This window comes from Oncorhynchus gorbuscha, linkage group LG07 (assembly GCF_021184085.1).
Source record: "Oncorhynchus gorbuscha isolate QuinsamMale2020 ecotype Even-year linkage group LG07, OgorEven_v1.0, whole genome shotgun sequence".
In the NCBI taxonomy this organism is placed as follows: domain Eukaryota; kingdom Metazoa; phylum Chordata; class Actinopteri; order Salmoniformes; family Salmonidae; genus Oncorhynchus; species Oncorhynchus gorbuscha.
Genome location: NC_060179.1, coordinates 8,182,755 through 8,204,526, shown reverse-complemented (window position 1 = coordinate 8,204,526; position 21,772 = coordinate 8,182,755). Strand labels below are relative to the sequence as shown.

At 46.8% G+C, this 21,772-nt stretch overlaps 1 protein-coding gene and 1 long non-coding RNA gene across 4 annotated transcripts in view; one reads left to right on the top strand and one right to left on the bottom strand.

Annotated features, from left to right (window-relative positions):
• LOC124039461 (netrin-G1-like) overlaps positions 1-6,354 on the bottom strand; it is a 325,096-nt gene extending 318,742 nt beyond the window's left edge. For 2 of the 3 annotated variants that reach the window (XM_046355452.1, XM_046355455.1), the window contains exon 1: positions 6,091-6,354. The gene's annotated coding sequence lies outside the window, so the exon portion shown is untranslated. Of the gene's footprint in view, positions 1-3,247; positions 3,912-6,090 lie in introns of those variants that run through there. The other variant, XM_046355453.1, reaches the window with a different exon arrangement.
• LOC124039462 overlaps positions 3,872-21,772 on the top strand; it is a 55,051-nt gene continuing 37,150 nt past the window's right edge. Inside the window, exon 1 of the long non-coding RNA XR_006839575.1 lies at positions 3,872-3,978. This is a non-coding gene — a long non-coding RNA (uncharacterized LOC124039462). The remainder of the gene's footprint in view (positions 3,979-21,772) is intronic.

Here is a 21,772-nt window from a genome sequence, read left to right as displayed (position 1 = left end):
TAGGAAAGGCTCAACAAGGATAATATGGTAGGCATGCCTGGTTACTCCACAGGTTCACCTCCAGCCAATAGGAAAGGCTCAACAAGGATAATATGGTAGGCATGCCTGGCTACTCCACAGGTCCACCTCCAGCCCATAGGAAAGACTCAACAAGGTAACCCACTGGAAATAGACAACATGTGTTGTAATCGTAATATGTGTGTATAATGACTGATACTGTTATAATTAGCAATGTTTAAATGAAAGCATACACAGTTAAATAGTAAGGTAAATACAGTAGCAAGTGTTACTACTGGCAACATGGCAAAGATATGGGTGGGACTGAATTAGGACTATAGCTCTTACCAAATTTGATCAACATCATAATCTAAGGGTGAACATAATATTATTTAATATTCATTGTAAGGTGAATAATTCATTGTATGTATATATATATATATATATATATATATATATATATATATATATATATATATATATATATATATATATATATATACACACACACACACACACACACACACACACACACACACACACACACACACACACACACACACACACACACACACACACACACACACACACACACACACACACACACACACACACACACACACATACATACACAGGGCATTGACTTTTTCACATTTTGGTAGGTCACAGCCTTATTCTAAATTTATTAAATTATTCGTTTTTTTTCTCATAATTCTACCCAATTTTTGCTAATTTATTAAAACTAGATAACTGAAACATTACATTTACATAAGTATTCAGACCCTTTACTCAACACTTTGTTAAAGCACCTTTGTCAGCGATTACAGTCGCAAGTCTTCTTTGGTGTGATGCTACATCATTTGCACACCTGTATTCGGGGGAGTTTCTCCCATTCTTCTCTGCAGATCCTCTCAAGCTCTGTCAGGTTGGATGGAGAGCGTTGCAGCACAGCTATTTTCAGGTCTCTCCATAGATGTTAGACCGTGTTAAAATCCGGGTTCTGGCTGGGCCAATCAAGGACATTCAGAGACCTGTCCTGAAGCCACTCCTGCATTGTCTTGGCTGTTTGCTTATGGTCATTGCCCTGTTGGAAGGTGAACCTTTTCCCCAGTCTGAGGCTCTGGAACAGGTTTTCATCAAGGATCTCTCTGTACTTTGCTTCTTTCATCTTTGCCTCGATCCTGATAGTCTCCCAGTCCCTGCCAATGAAAAGCATCCACACAGCATAATGCTGCCACCACCATGCTTCACGGTAGGGTTGGTGCCAGGTTTGGCATTGAGTCCAAAGAGTTCAATCTTGGTGTCATCAGACCAGAGAATCTTGTTTCTCATGGTCTGAGAATCTTTAGGTGCTTTTTGGAAAACTCCATGCGGGCTGTCATGTCTATTTTACCGAGGAGTAGCTTCCGTCAGGCCAATCTACCATAAAGGCCTGGTTGGTGGAATGCTGCAGAGATGGTTGTCCTTCTGGAAGATTCTCCCACCTCCACAGAGGAAATCTAGAGCTCTGTCAGAGTGACCATCAGGTTCTTGGTCACCTCCCTTACCAAGGCCATTCTCCCCCGATTGCTCAGTTTGGCCGGGCCGCCAGCTCTACGACGATGGTTCCAAACTCCTTCCATTTAAAAATGATGGCGACCATCATTGTGTTCTTGGGGTCTTCAATGGTTCTGTTTTGATACCCTTCCCCAGATCTGTGACTCGGCACAATCCTGTTTCTGAGCTCTACCCACAATTCCTTGGACTTCATGGCTTGGTGTTTGCTCGGACGCTCATCTCAACTATGGGACCTTATATAAACAGGTGAGTGCTGTTCCAAACAAATCACGTCCAATCAACATCATTTACCACAGGTGGCCTCCAATTTGTAGAAACATCTCAATGATGATCAATGGCAATAGGACCACCCATACGTAGAATGTATGCACACATGACTGTAAGTCGCTTTGGATAAAAGCGTCTGCTAAATGGCAGATATATATACATGGGAGTTCAATTTCGAGTCTCATAGCAAAGGGTTTAAATGCCTCTGTAAATAATGTATTTCTTATTTTTTTACATTTAGTACATTGTCAAACATTTCTAAAAACCTGTTTTTTGGTTTGTGATTATGGGGTATTGCGTGTAGATTGCTGTGAATATTTTTTTTTATTAATACATTTTAGAATAAGGCTTTAACCTAGCAAAATGTGTAAAAAGTCAAGGGGTCTGTCTAGTTTCAAAAGGCGTATTATATATGAACCTTACAATGAATAAAATAACTCTGAAAGTCCACATGTGAGCATTGAAGCACTTGTTTTAAAAGTTATGTAAAATCAAATGACATACAATGATTTTACTACTACTACTAATAACAACAACTACAAACTAAAGCATCTTTATACAGAAACCATAAGCCCATTATAACATCATAAGGTAATGAACTAGTATGCCATACAATATATTATGTGGAGTATAATGCAATGATGTGAACCAATCTCAACCGTATAATATAGATATATTCCTGACTCTTAGCTTCCTCTCATCACCATTGCTTTTTTTAACCACATCTAATCAAAGTCAAGGAAAAAGCACAAGTAAAGCGAGGAAAGAAACGTGTCCTGACTACAACAACCACTCAAACGTATCGTTATGCGTGTCAGTACTACAGTCAATACAACCACACCACCTTTCAATAAGAACCGTTCTATTTTGGTACCCCACTACCCGCACACGCTTTGCAAGTCTCGGGATTAAAATACAGCAGGTGAATGGATAGGACAGGGCTGAATAGGACATCATAATGAATAGTATCTTTTCAGCAGTATTTCATACTAGTGAATGATATATTATCTGGTAGGCTATACATTTATGATATATTAATACGGAATTGATTCCACAAGGGGGCGCTTCAACAAATCGCTATTAGCCTAAACTTTGCCAACAGTGCACCGGAGTCCAGTAATTCATGTTCTCATTACATGAAGATCATTAAATGAGTATGGACGCGTTCAACTTCATTCGTATAGGCTACTGCATTGTCTGCCAGGGTAAAATATTCCAAAGTTGAAATACATAACATATTTGACACTTTGATGTAGGTGGTTTGCCAACAAAACGTAACCTACAATTCCAAGAAGTACTGAAACATGAGCATTTCTGCTATCTTCACACAGCATACAATGTTTTAACGAAGACAACAATTTGAACGATTTCAACTTTAAATGTACAATGGAAAATAGACTTAGATTTCTCTCATATGCATACTTACAATTGTAGGTTTGCCCTCAATTCACGGTGCACAGTCCAGTCTTTGTAAGTGTTCAACAAGTTCAACACTGACCTCGGGAACTCCTTTAAAATGCGCGTGTTAATCTTACTGTGACGAGTTTGGCATAAACGGGATGCTAAATATTGATGACCAAAGATTGAAAACAAGCTGAATGGAGCTCGAGGCAGCGATTGAATGGTTCCCCCGCGCGCACGTAAATCTTCCTAGAATCGCTGTGCAAGTGCAACATCTCTTTGGCGAAGAGAAACGGGATCACATGAGATTTTCTCCCACTTAAATACAAATGGACTGATCGCTGTTAGTAGGTCTTAGATCAGCACAACCACAGAAAAAAGGTGAGTATTCTGACACTGGGCTATGTCCACTCTGGTCATCATTCCGCCATGTGCCATTCCATTATCGGTATTAGAACCGTGTCTGCAGGAGACAAACAATTCTACTAGGAAAAACTTTTGGGGAACGCTCCGTTGTCTTTCATGAAATTCCCCTTTTTAATTGTATCATTTCTTAGATCCACAGTCAATACGTTTGATTCCGGTGAGCGGATATCTGAATCTACCCCCCCTCTCTCTCGCTATGTACTACAGGCAATAAAAGGGGACATGAATCACTGCGCTGCCGAGAATATCCTCCAATGTGCCCACGTCACGCATCCCTCGCGCATTACACATAACAGCGCATCGCTGCAAACTGCTCAGTGGAGATTGCGGGTAAGAGATAACTCACTTGGAGTCCATCAGGTGAAACCGCTCGCTCAGCCTAAATATTATTCTAGTTCTCAATACCCCCCCAGCAGCGAGTCCTCTTTTATGACCAGTCTGAGACTCAATGGGGTTGATGTAGCTAAACTTGGAAGACAAATGAGAGACCACTGTGAACCGTAGTTTCCTATGCCTGCCACCACTTTAACAAGGACAGAGCAGAGCGATCTATATGAGATAAGCCATCTCTTCTAAATGGGAGCTAGTGATTGCAACCCTTACCTCTACCTCAATACTTGTATGTTCTGCAGAGTCCTAACGTGTGCATTTCATTATGATAATTGTAATTATGATTTTTTTTTTTTTTTTTTTGTACTATTTGTCCTAATTTTTTAAAACTCTCTTAAATTCAGTTGGTTTGGTTTAATTATATTTCCTAATTGTTTAGATGTTAGATAAACATTTATCGCGTAATAGGCGCATTGGACATTGTGGTGATGTTTGTGATTGACTGGGGGATACAGGAAATAACTACACATAGGCCTACACCATGCCTAAATATGGTGCTCGTCGGCCCCCATATCTTCCCGGGTTAAACGAATGAAGGTTTGAAAAGTGGAGTAGGCTATAGAGGTCGGATAAATTAACACAAGAGGAGTAGACTATAGAGATCTGTTAAAAGCAGGCACTTCACCCCATAGGCCACATTACGAATTACGCGCTCAAATTGCAACACACACACACACACACACACACACACACACACACACACACACACACACACACACACACACACACACACACACACACACACACACACACACACACACACACACACACACACACACACACACACACACACACACACACACACACACACACACACACCGTCGCCCGCCTTGATGAGTCAGTAGAGTTGCGGACAGTTTAGCAACGTCATTACACCTTGTGTAAGACTCAGTCTGTTCGCTGACTTCCACTGCAATTTACCCGACACTGGCAAAAGTGGAAACATTTGATTTCTACAGGGGGTTGAGTCCGCAGCAATCTCTCACACGGTCATGATATTAGCCTTGGGGAGGGCCCAGATGATATTAAAATTCGATCCATTCTGACAGTAAATCCTCAAGCGGCGACGATCCGGGGATAGAATGAAACCATAAACAGCACAGATGGAGAATAGTAGAACATTGAATATTCATTAATGACCCTGCACCTGATTTGCCACTTAGGACCGGTTTCCGGGACACATATTAAGCCTAGTCCTGGATTTAAAAGCTATGTGAATGTTCTCCATTGAATAGCAAAGGAAAGCAGTCCCTATAGCGTGTACTTATAGAGGTCTGCATGCATTAGGCCTATACTCCACACACACAGCTCACCACTGTATGAGCAGCGCCGTGCTGACATCAGACCTCTGATCAAATCACATGCTATTTGTCACGTTCTTCGCAAACAACAGACTAACAGTGACATCCGGGTCCTTTTCCAACAATGCAGATTGAAAGATAAAGATAAAACACAAAATATAAATAATGACATGAGGAATAAATACACAGTGAATAACGAATAATAAAAATAAGGAGTAAGTACCAGTACCGAGTCGATGTGCAGGAGGGGTAATTGAGGTAGCTATGTACATATAGGTAGAGGAAACAGGATATACATAGACCGTCGCGACAGTTTAGGCCTATGTGGTGTGTGTGTGTCTGTTTGTTTGTGTGTGTGGCGTCAGTATGCATATGTGCACGAGTATGTAGTGTCTGTATGTGTGTATTGGACTTTCAGCCCTACAGTGAGGCATACTGACTCAATTATCTGTCAGATATTCCCGAACAGCAAGTGTGCAAAAACACTTTGGCAAGTTTTTACACGATGCGGTGAACGTACAAATAAAATAACGGTACAGAGAAGCAATTTAGTAATGCTGAATCCAGTGTACTTTCATAGCCTATTTATTGCTGAAGCACTATGTAAGACAATTGATTATCTATGATCTGTTTTAATCGTAGACAATTATAAACTTTTCTTGTCAGCTGTCAGAAGGCACACAATCAAAAGGTGTCTTAAATAGACGCGATTATCCATCCAACATACCAAAAACAGGTAGGTAGACCTTACCTTTTCTCTCAAAGCTTCATTTCGTAACTTTGCAAAGAATAGTGAAGATCATGGAACACACCGATGTATATCTTTTTTTAAACCGGGACATTGTTGTTCACGCGGAGAGCAGAGCCTTGCTCCGAAACGACTCGTTCACTCCATGGCTTCCCCGGAATGGGGTGAGCGAAGGCGCGGATGCCACTTCAGCTAGTGAAACACCTAGACAGACACATGCGATATCACGCAATGGTAAATGCAAGTACTACTTTGGATTCTACTTAATCCTTGTCTGAAAAACTCGTTGGTCGAAAAAAAATGCAAAGGCTGTAGAGACTATCGGCTTGCAGACGGAGCGGTTATAATAGCGACACTCATGTAGTGCTACAGTATAATGACATGTAGTGAGTTATCATGCCTATCGAGACACACAGTTTAAGCATTAAACAGAATAGTGGAACGATCGTGTTTAATCAATGCATTTGTTAAGAGTATATATATATTTATATATTTGCATCTGTATAGTCATATAGTAAGTAAAATGTCGCAACTAAGTTTTGTAAATGATCTCATTCCAAAAGATAACACTACAGACCACAGATTGACCAGTGGAAAATCTCTAACAGGTGACAGTCATAGGATGGTTGTGGAATCATGATAATATTACATCTGAGCCCTTCAGAGCCCTTTTGAGCATACATAGATGGAAGACAGCCACATGGGCTTGAGTCGGCATGTAGCTCAGTTGGTAGAGCATGGCGCTTGTAACGCCAGGGTAGTGGGTTTGATCCCCGCGACCACCCATACGTAGAATGTATGCACACATGACTGTAAGTCGCTTTGGATAAAAGCGTCTGCTAAATGGCTTATATTATTATTATTATTATGTGAATTGATAAAACATTACAGTTAAGCATCATCCTAATCCTAAAATGGAAAACAATTATTACAATTGTGTTACAGTGTTATGTGCTCTGCTCAAAATGCATTGCACGTTCACTTCAAGAGAAAAAGACCAGACAAAGTGTAGCGCTATGTAGATGCATCAACTGGCCATTCACGTCAGAACCATGGACAGTTCCTCACACTTTACATTTGCAGTGGCGCTCATGTCAGCACCATGGACAGTTCCTCACACTTTACATTTGCAGTGGTGCTCATGTCAGCACGTGGACAGTTCCTCACACTTGAAATTTGCAGCGGCGCTCATGTCAGCACGTGGACAGTTCCTCACACTTTAAATTTGCAGCGGCGCTCATGTTAGCACCATGGACAGCTCCTCAAGTGACTCCGGGGGCAAAAGCAATTAATCTCATAGGAACATGCTTCATACCTTCACAATAACCAGCAATGGAATAACACAGGCCGTTTCATGCAATTCTCTTTTCCTGTAATGCCTATTTTATGCCCACTTAGCTACACCAATGGCAGAACAGATGTATAGTACATTTTAATACAGATGGTATCGACTGAATTTCTTTAACCAGGTAAAACTGTTCCCAATGCAACACCATAACTCGGAAGAAAAGAAGGAAAAACTTAAGTCTATTTAAAACAATGCCCCAGGGTCAGTATACATAACTACGTGACCAGATCACGGCGTTTACTGTTGTTATAGTCTACAAATCAAGGCCCTTACTGTTGTTATAGTCTACAAATCAAGGCCCTTACTGTTGTTATAGTCTACAAATCAAGGCCCTTACTGTTGTTTTCATCTATAAATCAAGTCCCTTACTGTAGTTGTGTATAAATCAACACCCAAACATAGTTCTAGTCTATAACTCGAAACCCTTACTATAGTTAAAGTCTGTAACACAAGGCCCTTACTATAGTTATATTCTGTAACACAAGGCCCTTACTATAGTTATATTCTGTAACACAAGGCTCTTACTATAGTTATAGTCTGTAACACAAGGCTCTTACTATAGTTATAGTCTATAACTCAAAGCCCTTACTATAGTTATAGTCTATAACTCACGGCCCTTACTGTAGTTATAGTCTAGAACTATCTAGCTCTAACAATAACCTCTCAATCGACAAAGGTTGTTCTATCTAACAGTCACTAAACAATTACCCATAAAATATCACACAGACAGAGGAGTAAAAATGGTACATAAATGAGACATCAAATGTATCGTGATCCACTGGCCCCTTCCTCCTGTGATGGAAAAGCTTCCGTAGCATGTAAGTCTGCTGTCCCCTTTCAGCACAATCATGAGTCTTCAAATCTATGTGGAGGTTCGATAGCCGGCACCGCAATCCACACAGACTGGCATTCATGTGCCTCATACTCCATTATTTGTCATCCTACTCTGTCAGTGTGTGTGTGTGTGTTTAGTGTGTGTGTGTGTGTGTTTAGTGTGTGTGTGTGTTTAGTGTGTGTGTGTGTGTGTTTAGTGTGTGTGTGTGTTTAGTGTGTGTGTGTGTTTAGTGTGTGTTTAGTGTGTGTGTGTGTTTAGTGTGTGTTTGTTTAGTGTGTGTGTTTAGTGTGTGTGTGTGTTTAGTGTGTGTTTAGTGTTTAGTGTGTGTGTTTAGTGTGTGTGTGTTTTAGTGTGTGTGTGTTTAGTGTGTGTGTGTTTAGTGTGTGTGTTTTAGTGTGTGTGTTAGTGTGTGTTTAGTGTGTGTGTGTGTGTGTGTGTGTGTGTGTGTGTGTGTGTGTGTGTGTGTGTGTGTGTGTGTGTGTGTGTGTGTGTGTGTGTGTGTAGTGTGTGTGTGTGTGTTTAGTGTGTGTGTTTAGTGTGTGTGTGTGTTTGTGTGTGTGTGTTTTAGTGTGTTTAGTGTGTGTGTTTAGTGTGTGTGTGTTTAGTGTGTTAGTGTGTGTGTGTTTAGTGTGTTTAGTGTGTGTGTGTTTTAGTGTGTGTGTTTTAGTGTGTGTGTTTGTGTGTGTGTGTGTTTTAGTGTGTGTGTGTGTTTAGTGTGTTTAGTGTGTGTGTGTGTTTAGTGTGTGTGTGTGTTTAGTGTGTGTGTTTAGTGTGTGTGTGTGTTTAGTGTGTGTGTTTAGTGTGTGTGTGTGTTTAGTGTGTGTGTGTGTTTAGTGTGTGTGTGTGTTTAGTGTGTGTGTGTGTTTAGTGTGTGTGTGTGTTTAGTGTGTGGGTGTGTTTAGTGTGTGTGTGTGTTTAGTGTGTGTGTGTGTGTTTGTGTGTTTAGTGTGTGTGTTTAGTGTGTGGTGTGTGTTTAGTGTGTGTGTGTGTTTAGTGTGTTGTGTGTTTAGTGTGTGTGTGTGTTTAGTGTGTGTGTGTGTTTAGTGTGTGTGTGTGTTTAGTGTGTGTGTTTAGTGTTTGTTGTTTAGTGTGTGTGTTTTTTGTGTGTGTTTAGTGTGTGGGTGTGTGTTTAGTGTGTGTGTGTGTTTAGTGTGTGTGTGTGTTTAGTGTGTGTGTTTAGTGTGTGTGTTTAGTGTGTGTGTTTAGTGTGTGTGTGTGTTTAGTGTGTGTGTTTAGTGTGTGTGTGTGTTTAGTGTGTGTGTGTGTTTAGTGTGTGTGTTTAGTGTGTGTGTTAGTTTGTGTGTGTGTGTGTTTAGTGTGTGTGTGTGTTTAGTGTGTGTGTGTGTTTAGTGTGTGTGTTTAGTGTGTGTGTGTGTTTAGTGTGTGTGTGTGTTTAGTGTGTGTGTTTAGTGTGTGTGTTTAGTGTGTGTGTTTAGTGTGTGTGTTTAGTGTGTGTGTGTGTGTTTAGTGTGTGTGTTTAGTGTGTGTTTTAGTGTGTGTGTGTGTTTAGTGTGTTTGTTTAGTGTGTGTGTGTGTGTTTAGTTTGTGTGTGTGTTTAGTGTGTGTGTTTAGTGTGTGTGTGTGTTTTAGTGTGTGTGTTTAGTGTGTGTGTTTAGTTTGTGTGTTTAGTGTGTGTGTGTTTAGTGTGTGTGTTTAGTGTGTGTGTTTAGTGTGTGTGTTTAGTGTGTGTGTTTAGTGTGTGTGTTTAGTGTGTGTGTGTGTTTAGTGTGTGTGTGTTTAGTGTATGTGTGTGTGTTTAGTGTATGTGTGTGTGTTTAGTGTGTGTGTTTAGTGTGTGTGTGTGTGTTTAGTGTGTGTGTTTAGTGTGTGTGTTTAGTGTGTGTGTTTAGTGTGTGTGTTTAGTGTGTGTGTTTAGTGTGTGTGTTTAGTGTGTGTGTTTAGTGTGTGTGTTTAGTGTGTGTGTTTAGTGTGTGTGTGTGTGTTTAGTGTGTGTGTTTAGTGTGTGTGTGTTTAGTGTATGTGTGTGTGTTTAGTGTATGTGTGTGTGTTTAGTGTGTGTGTTTAGTGTGTGTGTGTGTGTTTAGTGTGTGTGTTTAGTGTGTGTGTTTAGTGTGTGTGTTTAGTGTGTGTGTTTAGTGTGTGTGTGTTTAGTGTGTGTGTTTAGTGTGTGTGTTTAGTGTGTGTGTTTAGTGTGTGTGTTTTTAGTGTGTGTGTTTAGTGTGTGTGTTTAGTGTGTGTGTGTGTGTTTAGTGTGTGTGTGTGTGTTTTGAGTGTGTGTGTGTGTTTAGTGTGTGTGTGTGTTTAGTGTGTGTGTTTTTAGTGTGTGTGTTTAGTGTGTGTGTTTAGTGTGTGTGTTTAGTGTGTGTTTAGTGTGTGTGTTTAGTGTGTGTGTTTAGTGTGTGTGTTTAGTGTGTGTGTTTAGTGTGTGTGTGTGTGTTTAGTGTGTGTGTGTGTGTGTGTTTAGTGTGTGTGTTTAGTGTGTGTGTGTGTTTAGTGTGTGTGTTTAGTGTGTGTGTGTTTAGTGTGTTTAGTGTGTGTGTGTTTAGTGTGTTTAGTGTGTGTGTTTAGTGTGTGTGTTTAGTGTGTGTGTTTAGTGTGTGTGTTTAGTGTGTTTGTGTGTGTGTTTAGTGTGTGTGTGTTTAGTGTGTTTATGTGTGTGTTTTAGTGTGTGTTTTAGTGTGTGTGTTTAGTGTGTGTGTTTAGTGTGTGTGTTTAGTGTGTGTGTTTAGTGTGTGTGTGTTTAGTGTATGTGTGTGTGTTTAGTGTGTGTGTTTAGTGTGTGTGTGTGTGTGTGTTTAGTGTGTGTGTTTAGTGTGTGTGTTTAGTGTGTGTGTTTAGTGTGTGTGTGTTTAGTGTGTGTGTTTAGTGTGTGTGTTTAGTGTGTGTGTTTAGTGTGTGTGTGTGTTTAGTGTGTGTGTGTGTTTAGTGTGTGTGTGTGTTTAGTGTGTGTGTGTGTTTAGTGTGTGTGTGTGTTTAGTGTGTGTGTGTGTGTTTAGTGTGTGTGTGTGTTTAGTGTGTGTGTGTGTTTAGTGTGTGTGTTTAGTGTGTGTGTGTGTGTGTTTAGTGTGTGTGTGTGTTTAGTGTGTGTGTTTAGTGTGTGTGTGTGTGTTTAGTGTGTGTGTTTAGTGTGTGTGTTTAGTGTGTGTGTTTAGTGTGTGTGTTTAGTGTGTGTTAGTGTGTGTGTGTGTTTAGTGTGTGTGTTTAGTGTGTGTTTAGTGTGTGTGTGTGTGTTTAGTGTGTGTGTTTAGTGTGTGTGTTTAGTGTGTGTGTTTAGTGTGTGTGTTTAGTGTGTGTGTTTAGTGTGTGTGTTTGTGTTTAGTGTGTGTGTGTGTGTTTAGTGTGTGTGTGTTTAGTGTGTGTGTTTAGTGTGTGTGTTTAGTGTGTGTGTTTAGTGTGTGTGTTTAGTGTGTGTGTTTAGTGTGTGTGTTTAGTGTGTGTGTTTAGTGTGTGTGTTTAGTGTGTGTGCCTTAATCTAAGTGTGGCAGTGTGCTTTTCTGACATATATTGTTCGTCTACAGCTGTTTCTCCACCCATCACTGTCTCACAGACGGCAGGCTGAGTATTGGATTTTACCTTGGTTCAATGGAGTGTACTGTTGCCTTCATTCGGTCGGTAAGTAAGTGCAAGGCAGTGTGTGTGTGTGTGTGTGTGTGTGTGTGTGTGTGTGTGTGTGTGTGTGTGTGTGTGTGTGTGTGTGTGTGTGTGTGTGTGTGTGTGTGTGTGTGTGTGTGTGTGTGTGTGTGTGTGTGTGTGTGTGTGTGTGTGTGTGTGTGTGAGTGTGTTTAGTGTGTAAGTAAGTGCAAGGCAGTGTGTGTGTGAGAGGGAGACAGGCTTACTTTTAAAAAAATCCTGAAAAACAAAACAAAACTAGACGTAATAATAATCAGGAAGTTCGTTACAAAGCACTGGAAGAAAATAGGCCCAGTTTGACAAAATGTGCTATATCGTTGTCAGCAGTGGGATGGTTAGGACACAATAATACCAAGAATAAAACCATTATGGCGTAAATCCCAGTAATAGTTATATTACTACTCAACTGGTAAATTTATCCTAATGAAGAGAACATCCATTGTCAATTTCACCATGCGCTCTAGATCTGGCTGAAGTCCCTTCTTCAATCTGTGTTTTACAGGCCTCTGCTGATACTGCACAGTGTTTAAAACCCAAAACTTGACTCCCCCAAATTGAAAAATAATAAGTTAAAAAAAATATATATATATATTACCTGAGAAGAATTACACAGGAGCGTAATCCAAGGAGATTGAAAAAGGATTAGAACCATACAGGCCCACGTAGTTTGTGGTGGATTTGTACTTCACTCACCCACTGATTGAGATCCTGTTCGGATTTGTGTTGTTGCTCTGCAAACGATTTGGGATTTACTTAGCAGCACCAACCATCTCTTTCACTGTTGTGATTGGTTGCTGTTGTGTCCGTCCATGCAGTCATGTCTCACTGAATTCAGTTCAATGCATTTCTGACGCACTCACGCACTCACGCACGCACGCACGCACGCACGCACACACACACACACACAGGACACAGGATTTCCAGCTAAGAATTTGAATGTGAAGTCAGTCACAATGGGGTGGCAGGTAGCCTAGTGGTTAGAGTGTTGGGGGATCGAATCCCCGAGGGATCGAAAGCTCAAGCTGACAAGGTAGAAATCTGTCGCCCTGCCGCTGAACGAAGCAATTAACCCACTGTTCCCCGGGAGGCTGTCATTGTAAATAAGAATTTGTTCTTAACTGACTTGCCTAGTTAAATAAAGGAGAAATAAATACAAAATAAATCAAACAATCCTGGGATAAACACAAACTCAGCAAAAAAACTAACGTCCCTTTTTCAGGACCCTGTTTTTCAAAGAGAATTCGTAAAAATCCAAATAACTTCACAGATCTTCACTGTAAAGGGTTTAAACACTGTTTCCCTATGCTTGTTCAATGAACCACACAATGAATGAACATACACCTGTGGAACGGTCGTTAAGACACTAACAGCTTACAGACGGAAGGCAATTAAGGTCACAGTTATGGAAACTTAGGACACTAAAGAGGCCTTTCTACTGACTCTGAAAACCCCCAAAAGAAAGATGCACAGGGCCCCTGCTCTCCTGTGTGAACGTGCCTTAGGCAGGCTGCAAGGAGGCATGAGGACTGCAGATGTGGCCAGGGCAATACATTGCAATGTCCATACTGTGAGACGCCTAAGACAGTGCTACAGGGAGACAGGACGGACAACTTATCATCCTTGCAGTGGCAAACCACGTGTAACAACCCCTGCACAGGATCGGTACATCAGAACATCACACCTGTGGGACAGGTACAGGATGGCAACAACAACTGCCCGAGTTACACCAGGAACCCACAATCCCTCCATCAGTGCTCAGACTTCACAATAGGCTGAGAGAGGCTGGCCTGAGGGCTTGTAGGCCTGTTGTAAGGCAGGCCCTCACCAGACATCACCGACAACAACGTCTCCTATTGGCACAAACCCACCATCACTGGACCAGACAGGACTGTCAAAAAGTGGTCTTCACTGACGGGTCGTGGTGTTGTCTCACCAGGGGTGATGGTCGGATTCTCGTTTCCTGCAGTATGTCCTGCAGTATGTCCTGCAGCATGTCCTACAGTATGTCCTGCAGTATGTCCTACAGTATGTCATGCAGTATATCCTACAGTATGTCCTGCAGTATGTCCTGCAGTATGTCTTGCAGCATGTCCTACAGTATGTCCTGCAGTATGTCCTGCAGTATGTCCTACAGTATGTCCTGCAGTATATTCTACAGTATGTCCTACAGTATGTCCTGCAATATGTCCTGCAGTATGTCCTGCAGTATGTCCTACAGTATATCCTACAGTATGTCCTGCAGTATATCCTACAGTATGTCCTGCAGTTTGTCCTGCAGTATGTCCTACAGTATGTCCTGCAGTATATCCTACAGTATGTCCTGCAGTATGTCCTGCAGCATGTCCTACAGTATGTCCTGCAGTATGTCCTACAGTATGTTCTACAGTATGTCCTACAGTATGTCCTACAGTATGTTCTACAGTATGTCCTGCAGTATGTCCTACAGTATGTTCTACAGTATGTCCTACAGTATGTCCTACAGTATGTTCTACAGTATGTCCTGCAGTTTGTCCTGCAGTATGTCCTGCAGTATGTCCTACAATATGTCCTACAGTATGTCCTGCAGTATGTCCTACAGTATGTCCTGCAGGAGGTCTTAAAATATGTCCTGCAGTATGTCCTGCAGTAGGTCCTGCAGTATGTCTTAAAATATGTCCTGCAGTATGTCCTACATTATTTCCTGCGGTATGTCCTACAGTATATCCTGCAGTAGGTCCTGCAGTATGTCCTGCAGTATGTCCTGCAGTATGTCCTACAGTATGTCCTACAGTATGTCCTACAGTATGTTCTACAGTATGTCCTGCAGTTTGTCCTGCAGTATGTCCTGCAGTATGTCCTACAATATGTCCTACAGTATGTCCTGCAGTATGTCCTACAGTATGTCCTGCAGGAGGTCTTAAAATATGTCCTGCAGTATGTCCTGCAGTAGGTCCTGCAGTATGTCTTAAAATATGTCCTGCAGTATGTCCTACATTATTTCCTGCGGTATGTCCTACAGTATATCCTGCAGTAGGTCCTGCAGTATGTCCTGCAGTATGTCCTACAGTATATCCTGCAGCATGTCCTACAGTATGTCTTGCAGTATGTCCTACAGTATGTCCTACAGTATGTCCTGCAGTATGTCCTGCAGTATGTCCTACAGTATGTCCTACAGTATGTCCTGCAGTATGTCCTACAGTATGTCCTGCAGTATGTCCTGCAGTATGTCCTGCAGTATGTCCTGCAGTATGTCCTGCAGTATGTCCTCGGGGGCTCCTTCCTCCTCGGGGGCTCCTTCCTCCTCGGGGGTTCCTTCCTCCTCGGGGGTTCCTTCCTCCTCGGGGGTTCCTTCCTCCTAGCGCCCTCCTTCCTCCTCGGGGGCTCCTTCCTCCTCGGGGGCTCCTTCCTCCTCGGGGGCTTCTTCCTCCTAGCGCCCTCCTTCCTCCTCGGGGGCTCCTTCCTCCTCGGGGGCTCCTTCCTCCTCGGGGGCTTCTTCCTCCTAGCGCCCTCCTTCCTCCTCGGGGGCTCCTTCCTCCTCCGGGGCTCCTTCCTCCTAGCGCCCTCCTTCCTCCTCGGGGGCTCCTTCCGCCTCCTGGGCTCCTTCCTCCTAGCGCCCTCCTTCCTCCTCGGGGGCTCCTTCCTCCTCGGGGGCTCCTTCCTCCTCGGGGGCTCCTTCCTCCTCGGGGGCTTCTTCCTCCTAGCGCCCTCCTTCCTCCTCGGGGGCTCCTTCCTCCTCGGGGGTTCCTTCTTCCTCGGGGGCTCCTTCCTCCTCCGGGGCTCCTTCCTCCTAGCGCCCTCCTTCCTCCTCGGGGGTTCCTTCCTCCTCGGGGGCTCCTTCCTCCTCCGGGGCTCCTTCCTCCTAGCGCCCTCCTTCCTCCTCGGGGGCTCCTTCCTCCTCCGGGGCTTCTTCCTCCTAGCGCCCTAGTTCCTCCTCGGGGGATCCTTCCTCCTCGGGGGCTCCTTCCTCCTCGGGGGCTCCTTCCTCCTCGGGGGCTCCTTCCTCCTCGGGTGCTCCTTCCTCCTCGGGGGTTCCTTCCTCCTCGGGGGCTCCTTCCTCCTCGGGGGCTCCTTCCTCCTCTGGGGTTCCTTCCTCCTCGGGGGTTCCTTCCTCCTCGGGGGCTCCTTCCTCCTCGGGGCTCCTTCCTCCTCGGGGCTCCTTCCTCCTCGGGGGATCCTTCCTCCTCGGGGCTCCTTCCTCCTCGGGGCTCCTTCCTCCTCGGGGGCTCCTTCCTCCTCGGGGCTCCTTCCTCCTCGGGGGCTCCTTCCTCCTCGGGGTTCCTTCCTCCTCGGGGTTCCTTCCTCCTAGCGCCCTCCTTCCTCCTCGGGGGGCTCCTTCCTCCTCGGGGGCTCCTTCCTCCTCGGGGCTTCTTCCTCCTAGCGCCCTCCTTCCTCCTCGGGGCTCCTTCCTCCTCGGGGCTCCTTCCTCCTCGGGGCTTCTTCCTCCTAGCGCCCTCCTTCCTCCTCGGGGCTCCTTCCTCCTCCGGGGCTCCTTCCTCCTAGCGCCCTCCTTCCTCCTCGGGGGCTCCTTCCGCCTCCTGGGCTCCTTCCTCCTAGCGCCCTCCTTCCTCCTCGGGGCTCCTTCCTCCTCGGGGGCTCCTTCCTCCTCGGGGCTCCTTCCTCCTCGGGGCTTCTTCCTCCTAGCGCCCTCCTTCCTCCTCGGGGGCTCCTTCCTCCTCGGGGGTTCCTTCTTCCTCGGGGGCTCCTTCCTCCTCCGGGGCTCCTTCCTCCTAGCGCCCTCCTTCCTCCTCGGGGGTTCCTTCCTCCTCGGGGCTCCTTCCTCCTCCGGGGCTCCTTCCTCCTAGCGCCCTCCTTCCTCCTCGGGGCTCCTTCCTCCTCCGGGGCTTCTTCTTCCTCCTAGCGCCCTAGTTCCTCCTCGGGGGATCCTTCCTCCTCGGGGCTCCTTCCTCCTCGGGGCTCCTTCCTTCTCGGGGCTCCTTCCTCCTCGGGTGCTCCTTCCTCCTCGGGGTTCCTTCCTCCTCGGGGCTCCTTCCTCCTCGGGGCTCCTTCCTCCTCTGGGGTTCCTTCCTCCTCGGGGTTCCTTCCTCCTCGGGGCTCCTTCCTCCTCGGGGGCTCCTTCCTCCTCTGGGGTTCCTTCCTCCTCGGGGTTCCTTCCTCCTCGGGGGCTCCTTCCTCCTCCTCCTCGGGGGCTCCTTCCTCCTCGGGGGCTCCTTCCTCCTCGGGGGATCCTTCCTCCTCGGGGGATCCTTCCTCCTCGGGGGCTCCTTCCTCCTCGGGGCTCCTTCCTCCTCGGGGCTCCTTCCTCCTCGGGGCTCCTTCCTCCTCGGGGCTTCTTCCTCCTAGCGCCCTCCTTCCTCCTCGGGGCTCCTTCCTCCTCGGGGCTCCTTCCTCCTCGGGGCTCCTTCCTCCTAGCGCCCTCCTTCCTCCTCGGGGCTTCTCCTCCTCCTTCCTCCTCAGCGCCCTCCTTCCTCCTCCTCGGGGCTCCTTCCTCCTCCGGGGCTCCTTCCTCCTAGCGCCCTCCTTCCTCCTCGGGGCTCCTTCCGCCTCCTGGGCTCCTTCCTCCTAGCGCCCTCCTTCCTCCTCGGGGCTCCTTCCTCCTCCGGGGCTCCTTCCTCCTAGCGCCCCTCCTTCCTCCTCCTCGGGGCTCCTTCCTCCTCGGGGGCTCCTTCCGCCTCCTGGGCTCCTTCCTCCTAGCGCCCTCCTTCCTCCTCGGGGGCTCCTTCCTCCTCGGGGGCTCCTTCCTCCTCGGGGGCTCCTTCCTCCTCTGGGGTTCCTTCCTCCTCGGGGTTCCTTCCTCCTCGGGGCTCCTTCCTCCTCGGGGGCTCCTTCCTCCTCGGGGCTCCTTCCTCCTCGGGGATCCTTCCTCCTCGGGGGATCCTTCCTCCTCGGGGCTCCTTCCTCCTCGGGGCTCCTTCCTCCTCCTCGGGGCTCCTTCCTCCTCGGGGGCTCCTTCCTCCTCGGGGATCCTTCCTCCTCGGGGGATCCTTCCTCCTCGGGGCTCCTTCCTCCTCGGGGCTCCTTCCTCCTCGGGGATCCTTCCTCCTCGGGGCTCCTTCCTCCTCGGGGCTCCTTCCTCCTCGGGGCTCCTTCCTCCTCGGGGGCTCCTTCCTCCTTGGGGGCTTCTTCCTCCTAGCGCCCTCCTTCCTCCTCGGGGGCTCCTTCCTCCTCCGGGGCTCCTTCCTCCTAGCGCCCTCCTTCCTCCTCGGGGGCTCCTTCCGCCTCCTGGGCTCCTTCCTCCTAGCGCCCTCCTTCCTCCTCGGGGGCTCCTTCCTCCTCGGGGGCTCCTTCCTCCTCGGGGGCTCCTTCCTCCTCGGGGGCTTCTTCCTCCTAGCGCCCTCCTTCCTCCTCGGGGGCTCCTTCCTCCTCGGGGGTTCCTTCTTCCTCGGGGCTCCTTCCTCCTCCGGGGCTCCTTCCTCCTAGCGCCCTCCTTCCTCCTCGGGGTTCCTTCCTCCTCGGGGCTCCTTCCTCCTCCGGGGCTCCTTCCTCCTAGCGCCCTCCTTCCTCCTCGGGGGCTCCTTCCTCCTCCGGGGCTTCTTCCTCCTAGCGCCCTAGTTCCTCCTCGGGGATCCTTCCTCCTCGGGGCTCCTTCCTCCTCGGGGCTCCTTCCTCCTCGGGGGCTCCTTCCTCCTCGGGGTTCCTTCCTCCTCGGGGGTTCCTTCCTCCTCTGGGGTTCCTTCCTCCTCTGGGGTTCCTTCCTCCTCGGGGTTCCTTCCTCCTCGGGGCTCCTTCCTCCTCGGGGCTCCTTCCTCCTCGGGGCTCCTTCCTCCTCGGGGATCCTTCCTCCTCGGGGGATCCTTCCTCCTCGGGGCTCCTTCCTCCTCGGGGCTCCTTCCTCCTCGGGGCTCCTTCCTCCTCGGGGGCTCTTTCCTCCTCGGGGGCTCCTTCCTCCCTCGGGGCTCCTTCCTCCTCGGGGCTCCTTCCTCCTCGGGGCTCCTTCCTCCTCTGGGGTTCCTTCCTCCTCGGGGTTCCTTCCTCCTCGGGGCTCCTTCCTCCTCGGGGCTCCTTCCTCCTCGGGGGGCTCCTTCCTCCTCGGGGCTCCTTCCTCCTCGGGGGCTCCTTCCTCCTCGGGGGATCCTTCCTCCTCGGGGGCTCCTTCCTCCTCCGGGGCTTCCTCCTCCTAGCGCCCTAGTTCCTCCTCGGGGGATCCTTCCTCCTCGGGGGCTCCTTCCTCCTCAGGGGCTCCTTCCTCCTCGGGGGCTCCTTCCTCCTCGGGGGCTCCTTCCTCCTCGGGGGCTCCTTCCTCCTCGGGGGCTCCTTCCTCCTCGGGGGCTCCTTCCTCCGTCTGTGAAGTTATAATGCTGAATATAACAGAATGTCAGATGCGTATTTGGATTTTGTTAATTTATTTGATGACATTTGTTGTCCCATAACAGCTGTTTTCCTCATCGCCTGCTGTCAGATGAATGCTTGTGTTTCTCAGACTGGGAAGACATTGTAAGAGATATACGGGACTTTGAACCTTTGGACAGAATAGTTGTTGCCTACCCAGGAGCTCTAACATAATGGATTCTCTTCTCACACATAATGCCTCCAGAATGAGTTAGATTAAAAACATTCTCTATTGATCTTACTCTCCATCGTAGTGCAATACAAGACAAATAAACCCATTTAAAGTTTCTCTGCCAAGGATGGTTTACAATTGGTTTAGGATTGGGCAGAGAATGGCTGTGTATGCCAGAGTTTGATACAGAGTTCAGGAGCGGCTGGAAGCTAATACTGCACTTGACATTTCCAATATCTGCGCATCTGCATTTAGTCTGTCTACTGGGCGGAGAACGGGCAGGGTAGGAGACACCTATGGCACAGTGGCAACTAAGTGAATTTGAACCAACATGTGGCAGCAGGTCAAATTTGAGCCAAAATGTTGCTGTGAAGTCAGATTGAACATTGAGAGTCAAGAAAGACTACAGAATAACATCCTATATGCCATGCAGCTCCTGTCTCACCCCCTCTCCTAACTCCTGTCTCACCTCCTCTCCCACCTCCTGTCCCACACTGCAGAATCATGAAGACAAAAACACGTTTGCCATGCCCTTATCCATATATACTGAACAAAAATATAAACGCAACATGCAACAACTTCAAAGATATTATTGAGTTACAGTTCATATAAGAAAATCAGTCAATTGAAATTAATTAATTAGTCCTTAATCTACTGATTTCAAATGATTGGGCAGGAGGTCCTGGGTTGGCGTGGTTACACGTGGTCTGCGGTATTGAGGCCGGTTGGACGTTCTGCCAAATTCTCTGAAACAACGACATTGGAGGCTGCTTATGGTAGAGTAAGCACTAGCTAATTGGCTAGTCTGTGCAATGAAAACAGAAATGCCTTACTGTAAGCTAATTGGCTAGACTCTCATGCTGTGCAATGAAAACAGAAATGCCTTACTGTAAGCTAATTGGCTAGACTCTCATGCTGTGCAATGAAAACAGAAATGCCTTACTGTAAGCTAATTGGCTAGACTCTCATTCTGTGGAATGAAAACAGAAATGCCTTACTGTAAGCTAATTGGCTAGACTCTCATTCTGTGGAATGAAAACATAAATGCCTTACTGTAAGCTAATTGGCTAGACTCTCATGCTGTGGAATGAAAACAGAAATGCCTTACTGTAAGCTAATTGGCTAGACTCTCATGCTGTGGAATGAAAACAGAAATACCTTACTGTAAGCTAATTGGCTAGACTCTCATGCTGTGCAATGAAAACAGAGATGCCTTACTGTAAGCTAATTGGCTAGACTCTCATGCTGTGCAATGAAAACATAAATATCAGAAAAAGCTGGACATTTGTCCTCACCTGACCTCCATAGCAGTCTTGTTTGGGTAATATAATAGCATAGCAGTCTTGTTTGGGTAATATAATAGCATAGCAGTCTTGTTTGGGTAATATAATAGCATAGCAGTCTTGTTTGGGTAATATAATAGCATAGCAGTCTTGTTTGGGTAATTTAATAGCATAGCAGTCTTGTTTGGGTAATATAATAGCATAGCAGTCTTGTTTGGGTAATATAATAGCATAGCAGTCTTGTTTGGGTAATATAATTGTAACGGCGTTCATCTGTCGAAGCCTGGTAGCCTGGTGCGGGGAGCTGCCACCAGAGGACTGGTGTGTGAAGGTGGCAAAGGATGGACTGGACCGTGAAGGTGTACTGGAGAGCCTGAGTGCAGGGCTGGCATAGGACGTGCGAGGCTAGGTAGGTACACAGGAGGCCTAATGCGTGAGGCTGGCACAATTTTCACCAGCCGACTAACACGCACCTCAGGACGAGTATGGAGCGCTGACCCAGGTGCCATTAAATCCACGACACGCTCCGTCGGACGAATATCGTGCCTAAAGCACCATACTAGCAACTCCCTCATTACTCTCTCCACTCCACTTTCCCCATTAACTCCTTCACAGTCTCTGCTTTGCTCACCTCTAACACCGGCTCTGGTTCTGGTCTCCTCCTTGGCTCCTCACGATACACAGGGAGAGTTGGCTCAGGTCTGACTCCTGACTCTGCCACACTCTCCCTGAGCCCCCCCCCCCCCAATACATTTTTGGGGCTGACTCACGGGCTTTCTTCTGCGCCATCACTCTCCCTGGGTCGACCGTCCACCTGTCTATATCCTCCCAAGTAGTGTAGTCCAGATATTGTTGCTCCTGCTGCCGCTGTTGCTTCTCCTCATACCAGCGCCTTTCAGCTCTCTCCGCCTCCAGTTCTTCTTTGGGGCGGCGATATTCTCCAGGCTGATCCCAGGGTCCTTCTCCGAACAATTCATCCTCCCATGTCCGTTCCTCCTTTCGCTGCCTGTTGACACACCGCTTGGTCCGGGTGTGGTGGGTGATTCTGTAACGGCGTTCGTCTGTCGAAAGAGAGTCGGACCAAGATGCAGCATGGTGGTTACTCATGTTCTTTAATGGAAATAGAACGATACATGAAATAACTTAATTACAAAACAACAAACGAAACGTGAAAACCTGTACGGCCTATC